This window comes from Pinus tabuliformis, chromosome 5_1 (assembly GCF_031772625.1).
Source record: "Pinus tabuliformis cultivar Carrire ecotype Pingquan chromosome 5_1, CPIR1, whole genome shotgun sequence".
NCBI classification, from domain to species: Eukaryota; Viridiplantae; Streptophyta; class Pinopsida; order Pinales; family Pinaceae; genus Pinus; species Pinus tabuliformis.
The window spans coordinates 501,205,857-501,218,776 of record NC_142305.1 but is presented as its reverse complement, the minus strand read 5'-3'; the positions used below and the strand labels follow the sequence as shown (position 1 = coordinate 501,218,776).

The following is a 12,920-nucleotide window of genomic DNA, read 5'->3' as shown; positions in this document are numbered from 1 at the left end:
CATACCTTTAACCTGGTCCATGTTTCAGTACAAGCCTAGCATTAGATATTGTAATAAAAATGCTAAAAGGATGTTAAATGAACGTGCGTGATTTAGGAGAAGAGGAAATAAAGATTTATAATATATATTTTGTGGAGTATGAGAGGACCTTTGTTGTTGAGGCAAGTAGTTTTCTCAGGTCTCCAAGTACCCTGTCTGAAGTAACGGGTGTAATGAATGTAGATTTGCATGTCCGTAATGAGCCACGTTCTTTGCCTCGGGCAACATTTCGAAACAGGACCATTGGTGCTTCTTGTTTCGAAATTTGTTGTTGGATGGATTTGAAAATTGGCTTAAATGTATTGAAAAGATAGACCTGCGTTGCAAAATGTACTAGTGTTAAATGTAATTGCTTTTAAGTGAACGGTTACTTAAAATGTATAGATGATTTAAATGTTAAAAAGAATAAATGGTTGAACTCGTATATACCGTGCCTTTGTCTTTTTCAGTTGGGCCGTCCTTGATAGTTATGACATATTGACCAGCTATTTCTTTCACTGTTGTCACAAGACCGGCAACTGTGCCGATTGCAAACTCAGCTGTTGTGCGGGTGAGCTGGTTAATAGTTGTCGTGGGAACAAATCTGTATTCCATGGTCGTAGACTGTCTTAGCAGAGACCTTGAAATCTGTAACACAGATTCCCTGGCCAACTAGAAGCTTCGCTTCAGTAGCAGCAATGAGGCTGTGTGGCACATTTAGCGTAATTGTCATATGCCCTTTGCTGTCCACCAGGTCAGCACGTAACAATTCAATTCCGTGGGCTTTGTCGACCAGTGTTTTGTATATCACTAGAACCTGGCCGTGAAAAGTTGTTCCCATTTTCAGCCCTTTTAACTCCTGTATTGTGATTGTTCTACAAAGTTGATGCTTGGCTGCTATCTCAGAAGTACTTTCCTGTTTCTGCCTGTAGAACAATATTAAAGAATCTGAATTAACATTATGTTTGTACTACAAAACTTGATGTACTTTCCTGTTTCTGCTTGTAGAACAATATTGAAGAATCTGAATTAACATTGTGTTTGTACTACAAAACTTGTAAGAATAGATTTGAAGGTTTTTTAGTTACTTTTTAGCAGTTTCTGAGACGTCACAAGTCTCAGAGAGGGAGCATGTCTCTGGAGCAGGTATTTCTTCGTGCTGTCTTTTCATATTAATTATCTGTTTACCAATCTCTGATCTGAAAAGCAGCAAGGCTCTGGAGGAGTTACTTCTTCGTGCTGTGTTTTCTTATTAGTTATCTGTACAACACGAGTACAAGCTATGAGGTCTACAAGCAAAACTTGTTCCATGTAATAATAAATATGTATTCTATTAGGTCTACAAGCAAAATGTGTTCCATGTAATAATAAATCTGTGCATAACGTTATTCTATGTGTTACATACCTAGATCAGTTAACGCAGAGTGTTGCAAGGGAGCTACAAGAAATAGACTTTCAGTATGGCCATTGGAGATTGATATTGCTCGGGTAACACAGCGTTTGTTTGAACAGGGAAATATGAAGTTTCCTTGAATAAGAAGTTTAGCAAATTGTAGAGAAACTTGTGTATCAATGCTACTTTGATTTTGCTACAGGCTAAAATTGATTTGTTCCAAGGGTCACTAGAGCTGTAATAGCGCATAGAATATGCTGTGATCAGACCAATAAGCCCATGTTACATTTATCTCACACTGTTTCATAGGCAAAGTTGTCCAGATATGGTCTATTACTGTGTTTCGGTGCGGAGATAGTTTGCTTGTTATTTCATGTAAGTTTTCCATTTCCATAAATTGTACAAAGAGTTTGCTACGAGCTGTTTCTTGTTGTATGTCAATGTTCAAATCACCAATAACTAAAAAAACACAGTCAGTATATGTAGTTTGCGACTTTGCTTCCTGAATTATTTGCATTATTGTGGATACTTGTTCAAATGGTGCTGCATAAATGTTCATTAAACAAATTGGTCGTTGGAAGTACATGTCAATTAGGGTAAGCTCTGTTTTGTTTTTGCAAAATGTCTTTCTTGCTCTAATAGGTATTTTTTTGTTTATGCAAGTAAGAATTCCATGTGTACAATGTGCAGCCGCAAAATTGAATGATAAGAATTCTTTGACTACTGGTGGAGTGTACAAATGAGTTTCTTGAAAACATAGAATCATGTTGTCCATTAAGTCACTGTGATGAATCACGTCACTAAGATGTGCACGTAGACTACGTGTGTTCAGGCTTGCAATCGATAAAACATCCTTGTTAACAGATTTCTTCTTTGCGAATTCTAGTTTCCATGCACCAGTTGTTTCTAGCCGTGCCATCTCATTGATTATTTTGTTTTTGACATGGAAGTTTTGTTGTGTCAATTTGTTAATCAAGTATAGTGAGTCAATAGTTCGAACACGTGATAATGCAGTGTAGACTAGACCATGTTTTGTCACACCAGTTGGGTCAAATGCAAGCTGATCCAATGTCAACCCTTGTGTCCGGTGTATTGTCCGGGCACAGGCTAATTGGATGGGAAATTGTTTTCGAATTGTAATTTGTAATTTGTTCCGAGACATTGCTAGAGATTTTGCTATTCGAAAGATTGGTGTCCAATTTGGCATTATATTTATGTCGTATAGTTGTTTGAAGTTGCTTCTTTGTTGTTTCCCAATTTCTGGGTCTGAAAATTCTATCCAGACAATGTCAGGCCTGTTGTTATTAGATGAATAGGATTTGAAAATCCCTTCAGCACCATTTACTAATCCATCGTTTGTATTGTAATTTCCTGCATATAGTTCAACTAGCATGTTCTGTTTAACTGTAATTGTTGATGGCAGTGAGATTGTTTTATCAAAAGCAAAATAACTCGACCCAGGAAGCTCGTAGTTGTCAATTGCAATGAGCATTATTTGTTCCCCCTTTGTTAGGGAAAGCATTTTCACATTGTGAATATGGACATCTTTGTTGCGATAGAAAATGTGTGGGAAGACTGGGCTTGAAGGTGGGACCCTATAGCAGTTGTTGTTTACATAAGCGATATCTTCATCTGTTTGCATGTTTAATCTCATCCTATTTAGTACATCAATGAACAATGGGTCTTTTTGGCGCATGGCTGTGTGCAGTTGATAACATTTTATTTTCTCTGGCCAGAAGGCATATGGAATTGTGTTTTTGTTGATTTTTGGGTTTTCAAAGATCAGGGAGTCTCTGACTGGGTTTGCCTGGTAAAGATCGCCGGAGAATATCGTGTCAACATTGCCAAAGTATGAAGTTGGTGTGTGTAAGATTTGTCGCAGGCGCTTATCAATTTGATATAGTGTTGTTGCACCAACGAGCGATGCCTCATCTATGAGGAGGACACACAATTGTTGGAAATGCTTTGATAATGTGTCCAATTTTTCATTGTTTAGTGAGGGGCAATCTGCTTTGTTAAAGGGCAAATAGAATGCAGAATGCAATGTGACACCACCAGCATTGAAGGCAGCTTTGCCCGTGTATGCAGCGATTATTCCTATTAGTTGTGATGGGTTATAAGGCAATGCCACATTGTGTATGCGTACTAAGGATTGGAAGATTGCCTTGGCTGTGTGTGTCTTGCCTGTTCCTGCACCTCCTGTTAATAATAGGTAGATTAGCTCGTCTGGTCTGTACAATTTCCTTGTTATAACATCAGTAACTATGCTTGCTTGTTCGGTGTTTAATTGTCGCATTAATTCATAGTACTCTACGTCTTCAAGTATACGTGGTTGTTTCACGATTTCATATGGCCTTGTAGATGGTAAAGCAAACTTTTTGCTATCTTGCAAATGTCCCAAGTCATTTTGGAAGTCGTAGTTTTCATATTTGTCATCTATCGATTTGTTAAATGTTATAGTTTCTGTTTCATTTGATTTCAAACTATCTATGTCAAATATTTCTCCAGTTTCTGTTTCTACTGTGTGCATTGCGTCATCTATGTCACCCCATGTAGTTGTTGTAGCAAATTTGAACTTCTGTTCATTTTGCTTGACTATTTCTTCGACCGCAACATATGCAGCTTGCCAACTTGTGTAACGTTGCTTAATTGCAGTTTCACTTCCTCGATAAGGATAGTATAACATCAATTGCTCTCTACAGTGATTTTCAATGTCCTTGTATTTGTTATATCTAACAGATCGAATGACACATGGTCTACTTGGTTTTCTGCGTTCTTGTCCTTTCTTTGTATAGCTAGATGCAAATTCTGCTAAGCAGACATGTTCAATAGCAGTAGGTCGGAGAGCATAGTAGTCAGTAATTGATGGGCACATTATGTCTTCTGAGTCATCTGCTTCCTTCTGCAGATCTTTTTGTCTTTTAAGAACAAATGCACGATCATCGACAGGAGAACACAAGAGTTTAGTGGGAGCGATAACACAATATGCACTGCTTGTTGTGCAGACATTTGTTGCAAGTTGACCAAAGCTTTCCCCAAAGAACTAATGGTATCTAGGATATCAGATTTTGTTTTCACATGATTGTCGCGTATGTTTTTAAATGTTCTTGTCAGTGTTTTATCTTCTTTGGTCATATAAGAACTGCAATACATTGCAGCTGCATATGAATCAAGTACAAATTGGGAATCAGTGTTTGCAATCCAAATTCCTGGAATATGTTTAGCGAAGTTGTTTGTCCAGGTGTCAACTGGGTTCCTTTGCAATAAGAGTGTTGTTCGCTTTAGTGTACATTGGATAGCATGTATGTATTCATTGTGTACTAGTCCAAGGTTGGCTAAAAAGCTATCAAATGTATCATTTTCACTGTATCTTGTGTTGTTTATTGCTTCAAAGATTAGCTTTGCATGTGCTTTTGTTTTATCACTATCGAATTCAAGAGGCTCAAGTATTTTTGTTACTTTCATTGGTGGTACTGGGAAATTAAATCTGCAATTAGAATTTGCACGCTTCCTACAACTTTTTGTGTGACAATGGTGTTGTAGAACTCTAAGTTCACTTGCAAGTAATAGTGAATTAGTTGACAAGTAATTGTCAACGAATTCTTCGACTTCAATATTTGTATTTTGACCATAGATTGGTGCAGATTTTATCCATAGTAAGCCATGTTCATGTTCACTGCCCCGGTTTTGGAATTCAGTTACATAGAAGTGGTCAGTGAGCTCTCCATAATACTTGTGATCATGAGATATCAATTGATGTAATGCATCCCTCCTAGATCTATAGTAACGTACACAAGTAACAGGGTCGTTTCTTATTAATGAGCTAGGTTCATTTTCATCAAGTTCGCCTGTGTTTGGTCTTCTAGTGTTTTGTTTTATGTGTCTCAATGCATGCATTAAAGGATCCCAAAGATGCTCCGCACTACTAAACGAAACAAAGAAAGTGGGCGGCCCTAGTTGTCGTATCATTGCATAGAGTTTGTTCCGTATTTGCTGGTGGTAGTCAGGTGAGGTACGAATTGTTTTTAGGTCCATGTACCCAATGTCAGAATTTAAAATACGATCTAGGTTCGGTTTTGACTTAACGTCTTTTGCAACTAGTTTTCTACCTTTCAACTGCCCCTTTCTAATTCTAATCCACATTGTATTCAACACCTGATTTATGATAATGCGAATTGCTTTATAGAACAGGTTTGTAGTATGATAAGCAAAATCGTGGCTTTTATGCAGCACTTCCCAGTGGCAAATCTTTTGATATGTAAAGTTTTTGGAGATGTCAGCTGGGCGTTTGTTGCCATAGAAAAGCGATGGGAAACTCATTTCTTCTGAGTACTTATCTTTGAAGATTCCTAATGGCATGTATCCAGCAGCAGGTGCAATGTTAATTTGTTTATTTACAAGGTCATGGACGGTGTGTGCATCAATGAATCCATGGACCAATGTTTTTGTCGTTGGTTCATCGTTGTCCTGGTTATCGTGTTCGCTATCTTCAGTGTCACTTGAACTTTCATAAGCTTCTTGGTTCTGTAGGAATGTCTCTTTCCAATTGTCATTTATGGTAGCGTTCTCGAGCTTGTAAAGCATCCTTTTGCATAATTGTTTTAGTGCTTTCATCACTTTGTGAACTCGAACTCGACCAAATGCATAAGCACTTTTGAATCTTAAACTCTTTTTGAGAACAACGGCAACCGTGTCAGTGTCTTTTATAGTTCGAGGCAATGCAGATTGGATTCTGGAAATGTTAGTAGGGACATTGATGACTCCTCCAGTTAAGCCCAGTTGCGACTTCTTATGTCGATGGCCCATTTCTTTTATTTGCAAGAAGGGCAATCTTAATGCGACTAGTCTTTCCTCTAGTTCAGTGAGATCTCTCAGTGTTCTAGTGCCATTGTTTCTTCTTATGTGTTCAGGGACTGCATATTTAGCAATTGTTTCATGTTCAATTGCTTTTTTGCAATGTTTACAAATGTAGCAATTTTCAACACGAGATTTAACATTCTCGAAACTAGTTGATAGTTTCCTAATCTTATTTTGTTTTGCTTGACATTCTTGTTTCACAAAGCAGATGTCTCTTTTGAAAAAAGTTGTTTCACATGATGAACAATTGAAAATAGGTGTGTCACTTACTTGCCTTTGATATACTTGATCAAATTCTGATAATTCTGGTAATTTGTTCATTGATCTTGATTGAATCGAGAGGTTGGATTCTCCTGGTTTCTTTGATTGTGCTGAACGATCCTTTGATGTTGTTGCAAATCGATTGTAGTCCATGTTTTCTATGACTATTTCTTGTTTCATTGTTGCTGTGTTGAACGCAAGTCTTATTTTCTCCGTTTTCGATTTTGTCCGGATAATGCCTTTAAGCAAATGCAAAGATAAGCTTTTTGTCTCTTTGCCTAATGAACAAGCGATTACAATTCCCGTTTGTGCGTTGTTTCTAATCTGTTTTTCCAAGTTTCTAAGTGATCGAATTCTCAGTGTCTCGAATTTTACTTGGTTCGTTGATCGCGCTGATAGATCCGTTGATCTTCCTGAACATGGGCTGTAGTCCATGTTTTCTATGACTATTTCTTGTTTCATTATTGTTGTGTTGAAGGCAAGTCTTATTTTCTGTGTTTTCAATTTTCCCCGAATGATGCCTTTAAGCAAACGCAAAGATAGACTTTTTGATTGTTTGTCTGATCGACAATTGCTTAAAGATAGACTTTTTGATTGTTTGTCTGATCGACAAGAAGTTACAACTTCTGTTCGTCTGTTGGTTCTAATATGTTCTTTCAAGTTTGTAAGTGATCGGAACCCCCGTGTGTCACTAACATCTTTTGTGTGCAGTGTGTCACAAATATCTTCTGTGTTGTTTAGAATTACTTGTTGTTCCATTGTACTTCTGTTATATTGAATGCCTATGTTTTGCCTTTTCGGATTTTCATGAGCAATCCCCTTAAGCACATGCTTGTTTAAGTGACAAGGTTTCTTTGAGGTATCGGCTTGTTGTTGGGAGGTACAACCAATTGTAGGCTGCCTATGAACCAAAGGCTCGAAGTGCCCATTCAAAGGATCTTCGTCATGGAACAGTATGTCACAAGTATTTGTTGTAATACCTGAATTGAAGTGCAAATACAGTCTCATCTTTGTTTTGGACCAAACCCTAATTGGAATTTTCAACCAGTTTGACAGCCAATGGATGCAGAAAATATCTCCCCATAGACCTCTAGATGCTGGGGGTATATTGTTTGAGGCAGATTTAGCCATTTTGTCTAAATAGATTTCACGGTTTCTAATGTTATGCATTTCTTTGAGTGAGGCTTCATGCAGTTCATGTTCATAAGACCAAATTGCCTCACTATCTTGTTTTTTGAGACAGTTTCTAAAATATTCTATTGTTCCTTTCCTTAGCTCCACTGATGTGTATCGGAAATCTAGCAAAAGTTCTAAACTATCGAATAAACAGTCTCCAATTAGATATGAGAAATTGTCCACACGAAATAAGTCATGCTTTTGCAATACCAATTGCAACTTGTGTTTATCAGACATAGGTGTGTCACAAACATCTTCTATGTTGTATAGAACTACTTGTTGTTCCATTGTACTTATGTTGTATTGAATGCCTACGTTTTGCCTTTCCTGATTCTTCTGAGCAATGTCCTTAAGCACATGCTTGTTTAAGTGACAAGGTGCGTGTAATTTAGCTTTGATTGATTGACATTTTGTCTCAGGCTGTGGTTCGATATTGTTCTTTGAGGTATCGGCTTGTTGTTGGAAGGTAGAACGAATTGTAGGCTGCTTATGAACCAAAGGCTCGAAGTGCCCATTCAAAGGGTCCTTGTCATGGAACAGTATGTCACAAGTATTCGTTGTAATACTTGAATTGAAGTGCAAATACACTCGCATCTTTGTTTTGGACCAAAGCCTAATTGGAATTTTCAACCAGTTTGACAACCAATGGACGCAGAAAATATCTCCCCACAGACCTCTAGATGCTAGGGGTATATTGTTTGAGGCAGATTTAGCCATTTTGTCTAAATAGACTTCACGGTTGCTAATGTTATGCATTTCTCTAAGTGAAGCTTCATGCAGTTCATGTTCATAAGACAAAATTGCCTCACTATCTTGTTTTTTGAGACAGGCTCTAAAATATTCTATTGTTCCTTTCCTCAGCTCCACTGATGTGTATCGAAAATCTAGCAAAAGTTCTAAACTATCGAATAGGCAGTCTCCAATTAGATATGAGAAATTGTCCACACGAAATAAGTGATGCTTTTGCAATACTAATTGCAACTTGTGTTTATCAGACATAGAAGACATGATGACGACTAAGTGTTCGATGCAATATTATGTTTACTGATGCAATGCAGTTACAACCAGAGAACCATAATAACAAGTTGAACAATGAAAATGATTATAGAACACGAAGTGATTGTGCGCACCTTTGGAACCGCAAATGTCTGCTAAGCTACGGAGACTCCTTATGTCCGGTAGCATCCACTGCGCAGCTCTGATACTGAAGTTCGAAATATGACTGCCAAGATAAAGAACAACGTAAACCCCTCTATACCAACACTTCATCAAAACATTACCTATTGATAACAACATTGAAACCCTAAAACAAAGCTCAAAAACAAAGTGTTGAAAGAGTGAGTCACCTCAGAGCATATGAAAGAATATTATTATAACTTCTGATCAGTGTTCACACAAAGAAGTATATAATGCTTCCCATAAAGATTTACCACACGGACAACCATCCGATTTCCAGAATTAAATATGAAACAAATTTAGTTGAGTTCTGTAAATCTTAGAGACAAAGCATAAAAATTATACACACAGGATCCTTAAATCAGAAGTCAAACCACAGCAGTTATCACACTAGAATATGACATAACACACACCACTCAGCAGATTAGCAAACCACTCAAATAGATAAAGAAACAAGAGGGGTGACGTGCTGGATTGGTTGGCAGCTATATTACACTTAGGGAACATTGAATTTGCTCCAGGCAGACAACATGATTCCTCAACACTGAAGGACCAGACATCTGCTTTTCATCCAAAAAGCAGCAGAGCTTTTCATGTAAGTATTGTGTAAATTGAAAGCATCATAAAGTTAACGATTGATTGTGTATACCTTGCAAACAAATGTTTGAAGAAGCTACAGGGATATGGCATTAGAGATACCAATCAATACTCTGTAAACAACTAGTCAGAAAGGCTACAAATGTATGGTTTTAGAGATTAACTTTCCTTCATGCAATAGTCAATGTTTACCAAAAGTCACAAGTATGAATTAAGATCACTGTCTCAAAAGAATGAGTGAATGTACAAGCTCTGTGAATCAAACAACAGAAGTTGAATATGCAAGTTTTGTAAATTAGGCAACCACAAAAATTAAATATGCATACTCTGTTTCACATCAATACAACAGGAATGAAATAATATTATCACAGTGTTTGCATTAAAGTTACATCCAACTAATGGTTCCAAATCTCTATTAGTTTGATGCAACTCGGGTCACTAGACATAAAGAAGCTTAAGGTCCAATAAGAGACATTCTAATATATGTGCTGACTCAGAGAAGGCATCCCTGGTGACTAAATGCGGAAGAAAGCACCACTATGGTACTCAATGCAATATATAGATGATTGAAGGCATTCCGCAATGGTACTTGCGGTACAATATAAATTAGAAGCAGATATGCAACCCAGAAGTGATGAGATGGGTGACGAAGAGCAATATCCATTGCTTAGAAGCATGTAATCAACCCAGATTGTGACACGCCCACTTGCAAGAAGTAACACGCTCGCTTGAAACAGCGACAAAACGAAGCAGTTATCTTGCCCAGGAAACTATCTTGAAGATGCAACCATACCATGCAGCCAAGAGCCGATGTAGAAATTGATGACCATGTCCATGTTCAATCCAGAAGTGAAAAGAATGCTTCGAAGTGCAACCGTACCATGTAATAAGTGCCAATCATATGTTCAATGAACATCGGAAGCAAGACGTGAGCAGAATACAGTACAGTGGAATACAGTACAGTGGACGCCAATGCAACAAATGAGAAAATATTAATAACATTTGTTGCAGCCTTGGGACTTAAAAAAAAGCTTCCCATAAAGATTTACCACACGGACAACCATCCGATTTCCAGATTTAAATATGAAACAAATTTAGTTGAGTTCTGTAAATCTTAGAGACAAAGCATAAAAATTATACACACGGGATCCTTAAATCAGAAGTCAAACCACAGCAGTTATCACACTAGAATATGACATAACACACACCACTCAGCAGATTAGCAAACCACTCAAATAGATAAAGAAACAAGAGGGGTGACGTGCTGGATTGGTTGGCAGCTATATTACACTTAGGGAACATTGAATTTGCTCCAGGCAAAGAACATGATTCCTCAACACTGAAGGACCAGACATCTGCTTTTCATCCAAAAAGCAGCAGAGCTTTTCATGTAAGTATTGTGTAAATTGAAAGCATCATAAAGTTAACGATTGATTGTGTATACCTTGCAAACAAATGTTTGAAGAAGCTACAGGGATATGGCATTAGAGATACCAATCAATACTCTGTAAACAACTAGTCAGAAAGGCTACAAATGTATGGTTTTAGAGATTAACTTTCCTTCATGCAATAGTCAATGTTTACCAAAAGTCACAAGTATGAATTAAGATCACTGTCTCAAAAGAGTGAGTGAATGTACAAGCTCTGTGAATCAAACAACAAAAGTTGAATATGCAAGTTTTGTAAATTAGGCAACCACAAAAATTAAATATGCATACTCTGTTTCACATCAATACAACAGGAATCAAATAATATTATCACAGTGTTTGCATTAAAGTTACATCCAACTAATGGTTCCAAATCTCTATTAGTTTGATGCAACTCGGGTCACTAGACATAAAGAAGCTTAAGGTCCAATAAGTGTAGGTTAAACCACAATACTCAACAGGCTTGTTAACTTATTCAACAAGAACTGAAGATCTCATTATGTGATTTACTAACCCCCAAGTTACAATTGAAGGGTCTCGAATATCCAAGGCTCTGTTATACATATAATGTGACAGAGGACACTGAGTTTTGAGAGATCTCCAGCTCTTGTGTCACTATTGACTCAAGAGCTGTAGATCTAGCTCTCGTTTTATGATATCTCTATACCAACACTTCATCAAAACATTACCTATTGATAACAACATTGAAACCCTAAACCAAAGCTCAGAAACAAAGTGTTGAAAGAGTGAGACACCTCAGAGCATATGAAAGAATATTATTATAACTTCTGATCAGTGTTCACACAAAGAAGTATATAATGCTTCCCATAAAGATTTACCACACGGACAACCATCGGATTTCCAGATTTAAATATGAAACAAATTTAGCTGAGTTCTGTAAATCTTAGAGACAAAGCATAAAAATTATACACACGGGATCCTTAAATCAGAAGTCAAACCACAACAGTTATCACACTAGAATATGACATAACACACACCACTCAGCAGATTAGCAAACCACTCAAATAGATAAAGAAAGAAGAGGGGTGACGTGCTGGATTGGTTGGCAGCTATATTGCACTTAGGGAACATTGAATTTGCTCCAGGCAGAGAACATGATTCCTCAACACTGAAGGACCAGACATCTGCATTTCATCCAAAAAGCAGCAGAGCTTTTCATGTAAGTATTGTGTAAATTGAAAGCATCATAAAGCTAACGATTGATTGTGTATACCTTGCAAACAAATGTTTGAAGAAGCTACAGGGATATGGCATTAGAGATACCAATCAATACTCTGTAAACAACTAGTCAGAAAGGCTACAAATGTATGGTTTTAGAGATTAACTTTCCTTCATGCAATAGTCAATGTTTACCAAAAGTCACAAGTATCAATTAAGATCACTGTCTCAAAAGAGTGAGTGAATGTACAAGCTCTGTGAATCAAACAACAGAAGTTGAATATGCAAGTTTTGTAAATTTGGCAACCACAAAAATTAAATATGCATACTCTGTTTCACATCAATACAACAGGAATCAAATAATATTATCACAGTGTTTGCATTAAAGTTACATCCAACTAATGGTTCCAAATCTCTATTAGTTTGATGCAACTCGGTAGTTTTGAGACATCTCCAGCTCTTGTGTCACTATTGACTCAAGAGCTGTAGATCTAGCTCTCGTTTTATGATATCTCTATACCAACACTTCATCAAAACATTACCTATTGATAACAACATTGAAACCCTAAACCAAAGCTCAGAAACAAAGTGTTGAAAGAGTGAGACACCTCAGAGCATATGAAAGAATATTATTATAACTTCTGATCAGTGTTCACACAAAGAAGTATATAATGCTTCCCATAAATATTTACCACACGGACAACCATCGGATTTGCAGATTTAAATATGAAACAAATTTAGCTGAGTTCTGTAAACCTTAGAGACAAAGCATAAAAATTATACACGTAGGATCCTTAAATCAGAAGTCAAACCACAGCAGTTATCACACTAGAATA

At 37.1% G+C, this 12,920-nt stretch overlaps 1 long non-coding RNA gene across 1 annotated transcript; it reads right to left on the bottom strand.

The window, feature by feature from the left end:
- Positions 1 to 598: 598 nt before the first annotated feature.
- LOC149165682 (uncharacterized) lies at positions 599 to 8,953 on the bottom strand. The gene is made up of 2 exons (XR_016260108.1): positions 8,836 to 8,953; positions 599 to 1,278 (listed from the first exon to the last, which is right to left on the bottom strand). It is a non-coding gene; the product is annotated as an uncharacterized LOC149165682 (long non-coding RNA).
- Between the last annotated feature and the right edge of the window lie 3,967 nt (positions 8,954 to 12,920).